This window comes from Rattus norvegicus, chromosome X, assembly GCF_021556685.1.
Source record: "Rattus norvegicus strain SHRSP/BbbUtx chromosome X, alternate assembly SHRSP_T2T, whole genome shotgun sequence".
NCBI classification, from domain to species: domain Eukaryota; kingdom Metazoa; phylum Chordata; class Mammalia; order Rodentia; family Muridae; genus Rattus; species Rattus norvegicus.
Window position 1 is genome coordinate 47,375,437 of NC_141554.1, and position 14,205 is coordinate 47,389,641.

Genomic DNA, 14,205 nt, shown 5'->3' on the forward strand with positions numbered 1-14,205 from the left:
ACTATTGTTGCATTTCTCCTCTTTGTCTGGCAAGGGCATGAGACTGGTAACTCTTAACCCTACCCAGAGAAAGCTAATGGTTACCGCAGAGGTGGGATCTGGTAGGCGTTTAAGGTTCTATCAATGTCAGCTTGCTGAGTTTCTTCCAGGTGTGAGCAAAATGAGGAGAGGCCAATGGCAGAATCCCAGAGAAGGCATTGATTTCGAGAGGCAGGAAAAGGATATAGAGTGGGCAGTAGTGGACAGAAAAGAAATGGTGGAAAGGAATTATTCCAACAGTCAGAAAATGAGTATTTGTGTATCTCCCAGCTGTGTGGCCTTCTCTTTGCTTCCCCCTTGAGGCTATATTTGGTACTGCATCTATCCCTAAAACTTGACCACAACTAATCCCAACATTTCCAACAGATAGACAACCTAGCTCCTTCCTGGTCCTCCCTACTCTTACTTCTACCCTCCTCCGAGCTCTTCTTGCATTCACCCCTCAAAAAATAATGAAAGGAGAGTTGGGGAGATAGCTATGTCAGTAAAATGCTAGCAGTGCAAGTACCAGGATGTGAATTCTGATCCCCAGTACCAATATAAAAAAGTAATATGTGGTAATGTGTTCTAGTAATCCTTGCAAGAACAGATGTCTGGAGCTCCATGGCCAGCCTCTCTAGCTGAATTGATAAACTATTAGGTCAATAAGAGACCCTGTATCAAAAAGCAAGTTAGAGCACACAGTTGAAGACACTTGATATCAATCTCTGGCCTTCATTCTCTTCTGATTAACAGTATCTAGTTCTGCTAATACTGGATCATAGGTTTGTTTCCTCACTCTTACTCATTACAAAAAGCTTGCATGATGCAAATCATCTGATCTGCACAGCTTTGAACATAAACTTTCCAAATTACAATCTCCTTCTTTTAACCAACACTAAGTGGCTCTTCCCTCCATCCATGAATTTCACTTCTGCTGTACTTCTGTGTTAGTGTTGAACACTTATGGCATTGACAGTCATTGCCATTAGTAGTCTTCTATCACCAGGATGACTCTCTGACTCTCAGTCTTGGCTTGATACATTTAATATCAGTTGTTAAAATGCCAGTGAAGACCTCATCATATTTTAATCATGTGCTGGCAATTGCTGTTCTTTTTGATGAACCTTCTTGGGATAGCAAAGATGGTTTATGTGTCACTTATTCAGGTATCGAACTGGGTCAAACACATATTAGTTGCTTGAATATCTGTTGATTGAACAAACTCCAAACTAACTCTCTCTCTCTCTCTCTCTCTCTCTCTCTCTCTCTCTCAAGTTCAAGAAAATGATTTGCATATATATATGATATATATATATCATGTATATACCAAATCATAAGATGGAATACCCATGTATAAATACATACAATATTAAACCAAGTGACGTTAAATAACAGCTTACCCTGACAAAATTTTCTCATCAAACTGCCAGGTAGAAATTCAGACCTCTGATTGTTCCTGAATCATGCAGATATACTTTTAATTATTTTTCAACTAACATTCTCTAGAAAGAGATTATTCGCAATTAAAAGTGGGTCAGAAGAGATGACTCAGCAGTTAAAAAACTGTCTGCTCTAATAGAGTCTGGACCTGGGTTCTTTTCCAGCACCCACATGGCAGTTCACAATGATTCTTATCTTCAGTACCAGAGTATCTAATTCCCTCTTCTAGCTTCCACAGATACTGCATAGACATGGTGCACAGACGTACATACAGATAAAATATCCATACACACAGAATTAAAATTAATCAACTTAAGAAATAAACTAAGAAAAGAAGTTAGGCTGGCAAGATGGCTCAGCATGTAAGATTATTTTCCCTGCAAGATAGGTGACCTGAATTTACTTCCTGAACCCTAATAAAAGCAAAAATAGATAACCAACTTCATAAAGTTGTCCTTTGACTTCCATTCATGTGCCAAGGTTAGTGCATGTGCATGCACATGTGAGCGCACATGCACACACACATACACACACACACACACACACACACACGCGCGCGCGCGCGTGTGCGTGGTGGGGGAATATTTTTGAAAGAAGCCACTTCTAAAGAAACTATCAGTTAAATCACAGAAAAAATGGCAAGACCTCTTAGGCCAGGTACATTCAGACAAACAGATCTTAGAGCATTGTGCACAAAAAGCTTATGGCCAGCAAGACATTACTAGCACTGATGCTCAAGACAGGTGTAAGGGGACTAAAGAGATCGCTCAGTGATTAGGAGCACTGGCTACTCCTGCAGAGGACTTAACTCCAGTTCTCAGCATCCATAAGGTAGCTAACAACTCTTTGTATCTCCATGTGTGGAAAATCTGTTTCCCTCTTCTGGCCCTTATGGGAACTGCATGAATGAATATACATACATACATACATACATACATACATACATACATACATACATGCAGTCAAAATATCCATATACATCAAGTAAAAATATTTTTAAAAGAGATGGAATAAGTTTGTAAAGAACAGTTCATTATTTACAACAAGAGGATGGTTTTAACCCAAGTATTGAAAATATCATTAAAATGAGGACATCAATTTTCTTTCATTCAGGTAAAATATGGTAGCCACATAAAACTGTCAATTCCAAGCAGGAAGTCATATACTGTTAAAGCTATGGCACAGATGACTGTAGCTATACAGAAAATAAGCCAGACAACTAAAGCATGTACTTCAAGCAAATCAGAAAGGATGATCTGTAGAGAATATCTTGTGTATTATATGGATGCATCACCTGTCAATTAAAAAAATTATTGCCTATGGCTTAAGCAGAAAATAGGAGATTGGACTTCTAGAGGAAAAGAGATTTCTGGGATAGAGCCAGGCTCAGGAAGATCTGCCTGGGAAGCTGTAAGGAGACAGTACATGTACAGTACCTGAGTAGAGGTAGACAGTCATGTGGCAAAATGTAGATTGAAATAGATGGGTTATCTTAAGTTATGATTCCCAGTCAAAGAAGAGTCTAGCTATATGGCCAACATATTTGTAAATAAATTTTAATCTGTATCTTATTTCTGGATGCACAGGGTTGGGAGGAGGAACTAGATATGACATATCATCTACAATGATCCTGAAAGGGCTTCTGTAAAGTTCTAGAAGTGATTGGCATACTGCATGTAGAAAAGCATTGTGGTGTTGGTGGTGGTGATGGTGGTGGTGGTGGCGGCAGCGGCAGCAGAAGTGATGGTAGTAGTAGAAGAAGAGGGGGCCAAGGAGGAGAGGGAAGAGGAAGAGGACAGGAGGTAGAGGAGGAGGACAAGAAAAAAGAAGAGAGAGAGAACAAGCAAGTGGATATTCTACCACAAAAGTCCAAGTTGGACTAGGAATCATATGAAACATCTAAAGAAGGACATTACAATCTTTAAGCCTAGAACAGACCCAAGCATCTTGTGTGTGTGTGTGTGTGTGTGTGTGTGTGTGTGTGTGTGTGTGTGTGTGTGTGTGTGTGTGTTCATCCAGGAATGGGGGATGCAGGTGCACACTTGTAACTCAAGCACTCTGGAGGCTGCAAATATGACAACAGTGACTGAAAGATGCCTACTTGGGCTTCATATTAAGACCCCATACCTGAGAGAGATTTTGCAACAACTCGAGTTCCTCTTTGACTCTTCAAGTTCCTAATTGTAAAGCAATTTTTAATATCTGTCCTCCAAAATGTTAATGCAAAAGAAGCATGAATCAAAAAGTATTAACTTTAAAAAAATAGGATTATATGTTTCTAGCATCCAGTTGGCAGCAAATTTATGAAAACTGGATTACTCTTTCCCTTTGATGTACCTCCACCCACAAACACCCAGTCCAAAATGCTTTTGTCACAGCTTCCAGACTGTTTGACTTCTATCTAGGTCATAGAGGTCTCTTAATAGATTTCATAGGTTGAATTGTATCCCCATAACATTCGTATGTTAAAGACTTAATGTATATTTCAGAATTTGGAAATAGGCTCATCTTTGACACAACTAGCTAAGGTCATAGAGTTGTTCTGCAGGCCCTAAAAACAGTATGACTGTTGTCTTTAAATGGAAAATTTGAACATTGATATACACACATATGTGCACATTTGGAAACAAAACATAATGTAAACATCAAAGCTGAGTTCAGCATGACATACCTATAAGTCAAAGAAAGTCAAAGATTGTAGTTCAAAGCCCAGAAAGAGATACCCTTTGAGAGCCCTTACAGGAAGCTACTGACCCTTCCCATGGTCCCCCTCACATTTCAGACCTATCAAGCTGGGGATTTTTAAGCTGCCTGGTTTTGAGCCTTTTTATATAAGCCCTAGATTTTAGCACACTAGATGAATAAGCAAAACCTCTGATCCATATATTTTCAAGTGCATTCTCTTCCCTGGATAGTTTTAACACCACAAATGAATTACCACTGTCTTTCAGTTTTCAGCGTTTCTTATATAGGTTGCCTTTTGCCATTGGATACTTCTTATGTATTTACTTCCTTCCCACAGTTAGAAAAATCTGTGTTTACTAATTTCTAAGATGGTATTGATGCAAAGCCATCTGTTCAATGAAAAATATTCCCGCATATATGAGATAATCAGCAAACATGGTTCCAATTAATGACTTCTTAAATTACTGTTTACATGTTGACTTGGATGATGACCACATAATGTCAAAATAACTGATTTGGATGTGAATGTTTCTAACAACTCTCTGTTTTGTTGATGTGATAATAATTAGTGTGGTTTATTATTGTTCTATTTGCTGACTGACTAGATTGACCACTGAAATTTGGTGTCATAAAGCAAGGCTTAGATTCCTTTACGATTATCAGGAGAGCAAGCCAGAGAAATAAAAAGGTCTTTCTTTTCTTTAAGCTCTCATGGCTTATTAATAATAAAATATTATAATGCCGGAAATGTTCCATTTAGGAAGTATCACTTAATAATATTAGTTAATAGTCCTTCCTGTGGGATTTTGGCACCACCTTATTTTATCTTTATTGTTCTATTGGGAAGGTCATTACTGTGGCTTAGGTGATGCTGTTTTAAAGAGATCAAAGTGTTACTATTTTAGGTGAATCACACTAAAAATAAGCCTATGGGACTGAAAAGAAGTAGGGGAGAACAAGCAAAAAATAGGGGAAGGGGAATGAAGATATGTGTATAATCTTACTTTCCACTTTTTCCCATTTCCTAATTTTGTTTACAGATATCACTCACTAATGGTGGTGACTAAATGGAGAGACTTAGGGTAGAAATAGATGAAAGAAAATGAAGAGGATAGTTTGAACTGGAGAAAAAGGAGGATGTAAATTTGGTCTGTTTATTAGCTGTCTTTATAATGAAATATGTGAAGTGATTAAGTTACAAGAGAAAAAGCTTATCTGGGCTCACCACTTAGGAGGTTGCATTACAACTTTTCTTAAATCTACTGCTTTGGAGCCTCTAGTATGTGTGCTAGATAGTAACAACATGGAATTTAGAGAAGACCATCCTGCCCACCTCATGAAAAGATAGCAAAAGCTAGTAATAGAGGATAGGGTGCCTTAGGTCAGACCTCTTACAGGTACACCATCTTCTAGAGATCCATGTTGAGGACCAAATATTTTTCTTTGTAATTTTAATTATATTTTGTGTTCATGGGTGTTTTGACTGCTTGTGTGCCTGGCTTCCCAAGGAAGCCAGAAAAGGCTGTGGTGATTTAAATAAGAATGTCCCCCATAGGTTCACATATTTAAACATTTTAGTCATCAAGAAATTGCACTCTTTCAGAAGTATTAGGTGATATGGCCTTGTTTGAGGAACTGTGTTACCAGCAGTGGGTTTCAACCTTTCCAAAACCCATACTAGGCTCAGTTTTCTCTTTTCCTGCCACCAGCCAATTAGGATATAGCTCTCAGCTCCTGCTCCAGCACCAGCATCTCTGCCATGTTGATAATGGACTAAGCCTCTAAAACTGTAAGCCAGCTCCCAATTAAATGCTTTCTTTCATGAGAGTTGCCTTAGTCATGGTGCCTCTTCATAGCAATAGACCAGTGACTAATAAAGAGTATCTGATCCTTCTGGAACTAAAGTTAGAGATGGTTGTGAGTCAGGGTGTAGGTGCTGGGGATCAAACTCAGGTCCTATGGAAAACCAGCCAGTGCTCCTAACTGCTAAGCCATCTCTCCAGTCCCAGGACCAAATCTTTAATGCATAGATTTTTAAGGGCATTCATCATCCAAAATACAGCACTGGGCAGGCTTCAAACTGAGTACAAATCAAACACTGCTGTTACTAAAGCACTGGATTTGGGGATCCCATCAAACTTTGTAAGTAATGGTTTCAGCCTTCTCACAGATTTCTCTGATTCTTTCATTTTCTTCTGGCCATTTTTTCCTTTTTGGTGTAAAATGAGAGATTATCATCACGGTCTCTACATTCCATCACTGATGCCCTGTGGCCTAAAAGAATCTTTCCAAATTGGAGGTTTTGTAGAAGGTTTGTGCTGCCACAGTCTGATATGGACACAGCAATTGAAATTCAGGATTCCTAGACAATGGTCTTCATATATCTATATAGGTAATAGATTAGTAAAAAAATTAATGCCATCATCTCATTTATATTGTGAGATTTTCAGGTAATATTTTAAGATACTAAAAAACACCTTTTCATCACTAAAGAGAATTTTTTTAAAAAGGACAAATCAAGAATCAGACTGTTAGCTAGGCATGGTGCTCATGCCCGAAATCTCAGTACTTGGAAGGCTGAGAGATGCAGATTTCTCTTATGATTTCCAGCTCAGCCTGAACTACATAGAAATACTTCATCTTGGGGAAAAACTAAAGGAGCCAACAACAGCCAGGCCTGGTACCATGTTCCTGTAATCCCAGTACCTAGGAAGTTAAGGGAAGATGATCATACATTCTGTGACATCCTAGATTGTATCATTAGTTACAGAATGTCCTAGGCTACAAAACCAGTATGAAAAAAAGTAACAGTGGGACTTTCTAACAGGAATAAAAGTACTTCATTAATATGCCTTAATTTTACAAGTCCCCATACAGGTGTCAATGAAACTGCTCACACTGTAAATTGTTGCTTTTATTTTCATCAACTTCATTGATGGGTAAATTGAAGAGTGTGTGTGTGTGTGTGTGTGTGTGTGTGTGTGTGTGTGTGTGTGTGTGTGTGTGTGTGTTTGTGTGTCCCAACAGAAATAAGAGCTGCCACTGAGGTATGTAGCTTTGTGGGTTTTGAATAGAGTATATAGTCTTTATTCATTTTAGGACTAGATCCTTTTAAGTCAACGAATGAATATTACCAGGTACAAAGGAAGATGAAATTAATCAAAAAGATGTTTTCCAGAAAATCTTGCCCACTAAAATCATACGCAAATCCCCATTCTCCCACTTTTTTTGCTTTGTCTTCTTCATCTGTTTACATTATGTATTTAAATGAAGTTGACTCACCCAGGCAACTAGACATAAAATCTAATGAAATTCTTTTCAGAGAAAAGACATGTATTAATCCATACAAATCTCCTCATTATTGATTTGACCTGAATAATGGTAGCAGCACCTCTGTGTGTGATCCATCAAGCCACTAGCCCTTATGACTAGCTCTCATACCCATATCATTTCATTGAAATCCCATGTGTCATATAGGTTGACACAAGTCTTGCATCCTCATCTTGACAAGAAACTCTAGAGAAACATTGTAAGAATAAACTATTACCTCTGAGGTTGGGTATCGTGTGACATACATGTCTGAAATAGTAATGTGTCTTCGAAAAGTGCAACGTATTTCTTTGCTTTCATTTTGCAATCATGGAAGTCCTACCATCTAAGTCCATGTTCCTAAAAAACATATGTATTTAACCTTTCTCCCCATCCTACTACCTTGATATAATTAAGATCTCTTCTTGTCATAATTAATTTGGTTTATTTTTTATCATAATTATTCTCATGAGTATACAATGGAATCTCACGGTTTTTTTAAATTTGCATTTCCATGATGGCTACATATATTGAACATTTTTTAGTGTTTTTCAGACATTTTTATTTCTTCGTTTGAAAAACACTGTTTAACTATGTGCACCATTTTTTATCTTTATTAACTTGAGTATTTCTCATTTACATTTTGATTGTTATTCCCCTTCCCGGTTTCCGGGCCAACATCCCCCTACACCCTACCCCTCCCCTTGTATATAGGTGTTCCCCTCCCCATCCTCCCTCCATTACCGCCCTCCTCCCAACAATCACGTTCACTGGGGGTTCAGTCTTGGCAGGACCAAGGGCTTCCCCTTCCACTGGTGATCTTACTAGGATATTTATTGCTACCTATGAGGTTGGAGCCCAGGGTCAGTCCATGTATAGTCTTTGGGTAGTGGCTTAGTCCCTGGAATTAATTTGTTTTATAAACTAGTTTACTTAGGTATAACTTACATTTTATTAACTTCACTAGTGTTGACTAACCACTAACATTTGAAACTCTATTTTGATGTCATCTCCTATTTTTAGTTGTGTATTCCCAAAACAGGTCACAAAACAGAGATGAGGATGCAGGTGTGTTTTTCTCCTTTTTTCTTTTTCTTTTTTTCTTTGAGATATAGTGTAGTTCCCAGAAAAAAGAATGATAAAGAAAACAGAAAAGCCAATAAAGGGATGGTGTGATAAACATTAGTGTCTGAATGATGTGGGAAACTAGAGAGAGATTCACTCAACTGAGAATTCTTTGAAGACATACATGAAATGCATCTTTAGGTTTTTGCACAGAGAGGTGATGAATCCTGAGTGTTTATCTGACTTTTCCCATCTTTCACTGAGAATTAGCCCTAGGGATGATAGGTGTCTGGCATTTTCTGCCTGTGAGAGAGGCAGGAATCCATTAACGTATATGGGTTACCTCAAGTGAACTTCCAATGGTAGTCAAAGAAAATAATATAGGAAACTAGAAAGCATCTGTGTACACCCTCTTTAAAGTTTTCTCAATGCCCATCTCTTGTTTTCCAGGTAGGATTAAAAGAATGCTTTCATGAGCACCAAAGCACACCGAAGTCAAAGCTTTCTATGCCCAAAATTTTTCTTGTTTCATTTGGCTTCACTTCAGTAGTGAATGGACAACTGAAGGGCAAAATCCTTGCATCTCTTTCATTTTTCATATGTAACATACTAACTTGTACGTATAAGACCTACAAATAGCATTATCAATTTAATATCACAAGTCTAAAATATTGTCATGAGACTACTAGAAGAACCAAATATAAGGGTAGAGCAGTACTCAGTCTAATATATTTACTGCAGATTGGTACACTATAGGGTGTGAATATAATGGCATTCACCTGAGGATAAACCTTTCAATTTATAGAAGGTCAAAATTTTCCACATCTAGAATAATCCCCTTCACAATGTTCAGAGGGTGCCTGAAGATAGAAGCAAAGTAGAATCAGAGTGCCGAGAGTCTTGTTCTTTGTCAGAAATAGGAAACTTTCATCTATTTTTTTTCTTCCCTAACTTCACCACTCCTTGTGGCTGCTTCCTAATTTAACTTTTCTACACTTATATTTGTAATATGCAAATAAGATTTTACCATTAATTAATTCACTGTTACAAGGCTACTCACTATAAGGACGTGAACAGCCACTGGTAACAGGATGCATGGTAACTTTTTCATTTTTTTTTAAGTTAAAGCAAGAAATAACATAACACTATTCTGTAACAGAAGGGATGAAGTGCTTTGTTCTTAGGTTATGCTCTAGAGTACAATTTTTGAAAGGATTAAATATATAAACATCAAAGAAAGACTGCCCTGAAGCTAAGAGTTGTATTAGAAAACCCCATGCTCTTTTATGCCCCTTATGTTGAAACCTAAAACAATGGATTTGGTGATTGGAATGATCTCTGTTTACTTTGTGCAATAAAGCAAAGGAAAAGAATTAAAGAAACAATATAGTGAATCTCCAAGAAAAAGGAAGCACTTCGATATGCATAAGGTCAAAGTTGATTTGGTTGCTTTTCTGTTATGCATTTTAGAACTTCTTAACAGTTTTCCATTTTGCCATTTTACTGGATTTTTCTTGGTAAAAGACAGACAAGAACTACAGAAGTTTGGCCATCTGCAACAGTTTAAGATCCACAACAATATTTTTGTTGGCCCACAAATCTCCTCTATGAAATAGCAACATCATAAATGAATCCAAATACTGAAAAATTAATGGAAAGGTCACAATGCGGCCACTCTACAATGGCTAAACTGATTACTAAATACAGAAATAACATTAAATTCTTTATGATATTTATAGCACATTATGTTATCTAACTAAGATATTTTTGACACATTACGATAGCCAATTAAAGCATTTTAGAAAAGAAGTCAAAAATTACCCTTATAAACACAAAACTACTGAACAGAGAAAGATATATGAACTTTAATATCTATATAGTCCTCGGTTCTGTTAAATTATTGCATAACCCTGGACAAAATAGTTAATCTTTTTAACCCTCAATTTCCTCCTTAAAATGCATTTTAAAATTATTAATAATCCATAGAATGTTTTTGAAAATTATATGGGCTAAGAAGATGCTTGAAAGCATGTAGGCTAAACTTAGTTCATAAAATATCCCTTTGGCCCATTTCTATTGCTCTCATAAATTTTCAGCACAATTATTCACAAAACACAAACGGAGATTAGTTGGTTCAAAAGTTCCTCTTTAAATATTTTCTTTCTAAGCCAAATGCATCCCCAAAGGATAAAGTATAAGGCATAATTTGAAATCAGGTATAAGATTTGTGGTGTATTAATTTAAATTCATTTTCAATTTAATTGACCTAGTTTACAAAAGATTACCAACTCCTGAATTCCAGTAGTTTACAAGATACCTTCAAAGCTAAAACCTGGAAATGATGAAAGCTGACAGAGGTAGAGGGTAGTCAGATCTGTCCCTGTTCCTGAAAGTGAGATGTTCCTCACTTAGGTTTAATGAAAGGAAACAAGGTTGACTTAATAAAAAGCCTGAATTCAATTTTGTCTGCTACTAAGAAAGTGATGTGGGTGGGGAATGAGATGCAATGTTGGGTGAAATTTGATACCCAGAGGAAGGCTTCACCTCCTCTAAAGGGAAGGTGGAATCAGGGGAGAACTTATATGAGGTGGTACTGAGAAGAGAGAAAGGGCAGATGTTAGGTTGTAAAGGGAATAAATAAATAAATTTAATTTAAAAATCGATGTTATTCAGGTACCCCCAAAATAAGAAATGGTCTTCCTTTGACCAGGCTCAAAAGTCTAGAATTATTGTAAAAATGAGAACAGAGCAGACCTCAAATAGCTCAATCTTATGACCAAAAGGCTATCAAAAGCAGATGTGCACTAAAATTCAATTTTCTGCCCACTCACATGAGTTCAAGAAGAGTTTTGAAATGCATGTAAACTTTTCTGCTTTCAATGTACTCATTACTTCAAACTTTTCTTTGTAAAATATGTCATTGTCTCACTCACCGTAGTTTAATGGAAAGATTCTCAATGATTACTTGCACCATTTATTTGCATATTAAAGTATGCTCACCCGATTTAAGAGGGTTTGTTAGAATGAGCACCCTATTCATGTTGTAGCCCAAGCTTCTCATGCAGATTAACACATGTTTTAAACATGTAAAGTTAGAATTGTTAAATTCTCCCTTTTAAAACTCATCTATTACTGAATCAAGTGAAGAAACTTCAGAGATCTTTTGTCTAAATGTATCAATATGCACAAATAACATGGCCAATTCATATAGTTTACTTTAATATACCATCAACGTGTATTTACTTAAGACTTCTCTGTTACAAGTCCTGCCACTGAGGATATGAATGTAGAATTTTAAATTTCAAGGTAAGGTCCTAGGCTATAAGGAAATTAAAACTATGTTAAGAGAATAGAAATATTATGTTAAAATATTATGTCACATTAGGTATGCAAGAAACACAAAATAATGAAGAAGATGCTAACTCTGTGTTAAGGGTACTCTAATGCCAGAAACAACCCAAATATTATATATGCCTCTGTGTGTGCAATTGTTCTGGGCTATATCTTGGTCCCATCTATGCCTGTTTTGAGTCCATACACACTAGTGTCATGGAACTTATCCTCTGTCATTATTTTATAGTAATTTATATTTTAATTATTTATATTCATTTAACCTAATTAGACTACAAATTTGCCAAGAGAAAAGTTCTGTCTGTTCTCCTAATTGCCAACCATAGCACTGCCTTTCTTACAGACATAATTTACATAAAATTATTCAAGAGTTAAACTATTTGATCTTGGTGTGGTGCTCTGAGAAGGCTTATTAGAGATATGAGCCTTGATATTAGGAGAACCTTGAAGAAATGAAGGAGTTTGAAATGTGGGGATCATGTAAAGCTACTCATTCTATTAGGAGATAAAAGCTAAAAGGTTTTAGCCTAGTCATCTGAAACCACTAATCACATTTTAAGCACAGATACACAAATGATGTGTATCAAAATATTCTTATCAATAAACTGATACTGGAAGGAGCTCCCTCTTAACTCAGAGTCCTGTGTTTATCAAGGAAAATTATATTGTATAAATTTTTTTCTTATGTCATAATGGATCACTCTAAAGGACTCATGATGACACTGAGATCCTGCTAAGCAGGCAGAACATCTTTAAAAACCTAGATGTTTAATCAGCAAACATTTGCACAAAGATCATATACATATAAGAATGTGTCACTTCTGCTATACCCTTACATCAATGCTCCACTCAGTCATCATTAAAAAACTTCCTTTTACAGTACACCCATAACTGGAAAGTGGGCAAAGCGAGAGACTTTGAAGTTCTCAGCCCTAAATGGGATGTCTCCATCAAATTCCTTCTCTGAGGGGTCAGAGATGTATGTGAAATGGGAGGCAGTAAGATTATAGGAAACAGAGGTGATGTCAAGGAAACAGTATCTTCCAGACACAACAGGCCTGATGTGATATCAATTCACAGAAATTGCGGCAGCATGTACATGAGCTGTATAGGTTCAAGCCCAACAAAGACCCAACACTGAGATGGAGGTAGGCATAAGCTACCTTTCCTAAATAAGTAGTTAACTCAAATTGACAACCTCTTGCAAAGGAAATAAGTTTTCTCCAAAGTTGTCTCACTGGGTTTATTAACCACACTTAAGGGCAGACCCCATGCCCAGCAAGACCAAATGAAGTCTATGATGTTTTTGGAGATTCTTTGTCTCTTACTGGTTCTTTTGGTCATTTTTTTTCTTATTTGTCGTCTGCTTATGTATTATGGTCTCTCATTTTGGATTTTTATGGGTTTTACATTTGTGCGCAACTTTGTGTGTGTTTATTGTGCTTTTTCTTTGTTTTTGTTTCATTGTTTTTGCTGCTGTTTGCCTGTTGTTTTCCAAAGAGAGAGGGAAGGGAAGAGAAAGACAGGTGTGGGGAATAGAAGTAGATCTAGGAGAAGATGGGGGAAGGGAAATCATCAGGAGATATTCATGAAAAATTATTCCCAACTAAAATATATATTTTGTTATATATTTAATATATTATATATTTAATAAACAGTAAAAACAAAAATGGAAATCCTGAAGTTCTGTCTCACTAATGGTAGATGTGATCTAAGAATCCCTGAGGAAATATGAATCATGGATACTACCAAACCTTTTTTTTTCCTATGCATAGATAACCATGGTAGAGTTTAAATTACAAGTTAGGATCAATAAAAAATGTGAAAATAATGAATGATGAATTAAAACAATAAGAACAATATTCTATAATAAAATGTACATAAATATGGCTAAAAAATTATATGTGTTTTCATCTTAAATAGACAGAGTTTCCATGCTCTCCTTTCATTTACAAGTTTAAATTGTCCTTAGAAGTTATGCTCTTTAGTTTTCTGTCAACTTGTGTAAAGAGAAGAAGAGAACATCAATTGAGAAAATGTCCCCCAAATAGATTGGCCTATTGGCAAGCATGTGTCTACAGTTCATTTTCTTGACTGATGCCTAATGTGGGAGGACCTAGCTTACTGTGGGTGGTGCCACCTTTGGGCTTATTGTTCTGGGTGCTATAAAAAGCAAGCTGTATAAGCCATGAGGAGGAAGCCAACAAGCAGCACACATCCATGGCTTCTATGTCTGGCCCTGCCTCCAGGTCTCTGACCTGTTGAGTTGCCCCCCTAATTTCATTTGATGATTTTGATATTTCGTATATACTTGGCTCAGGGAGTGGCACTGTT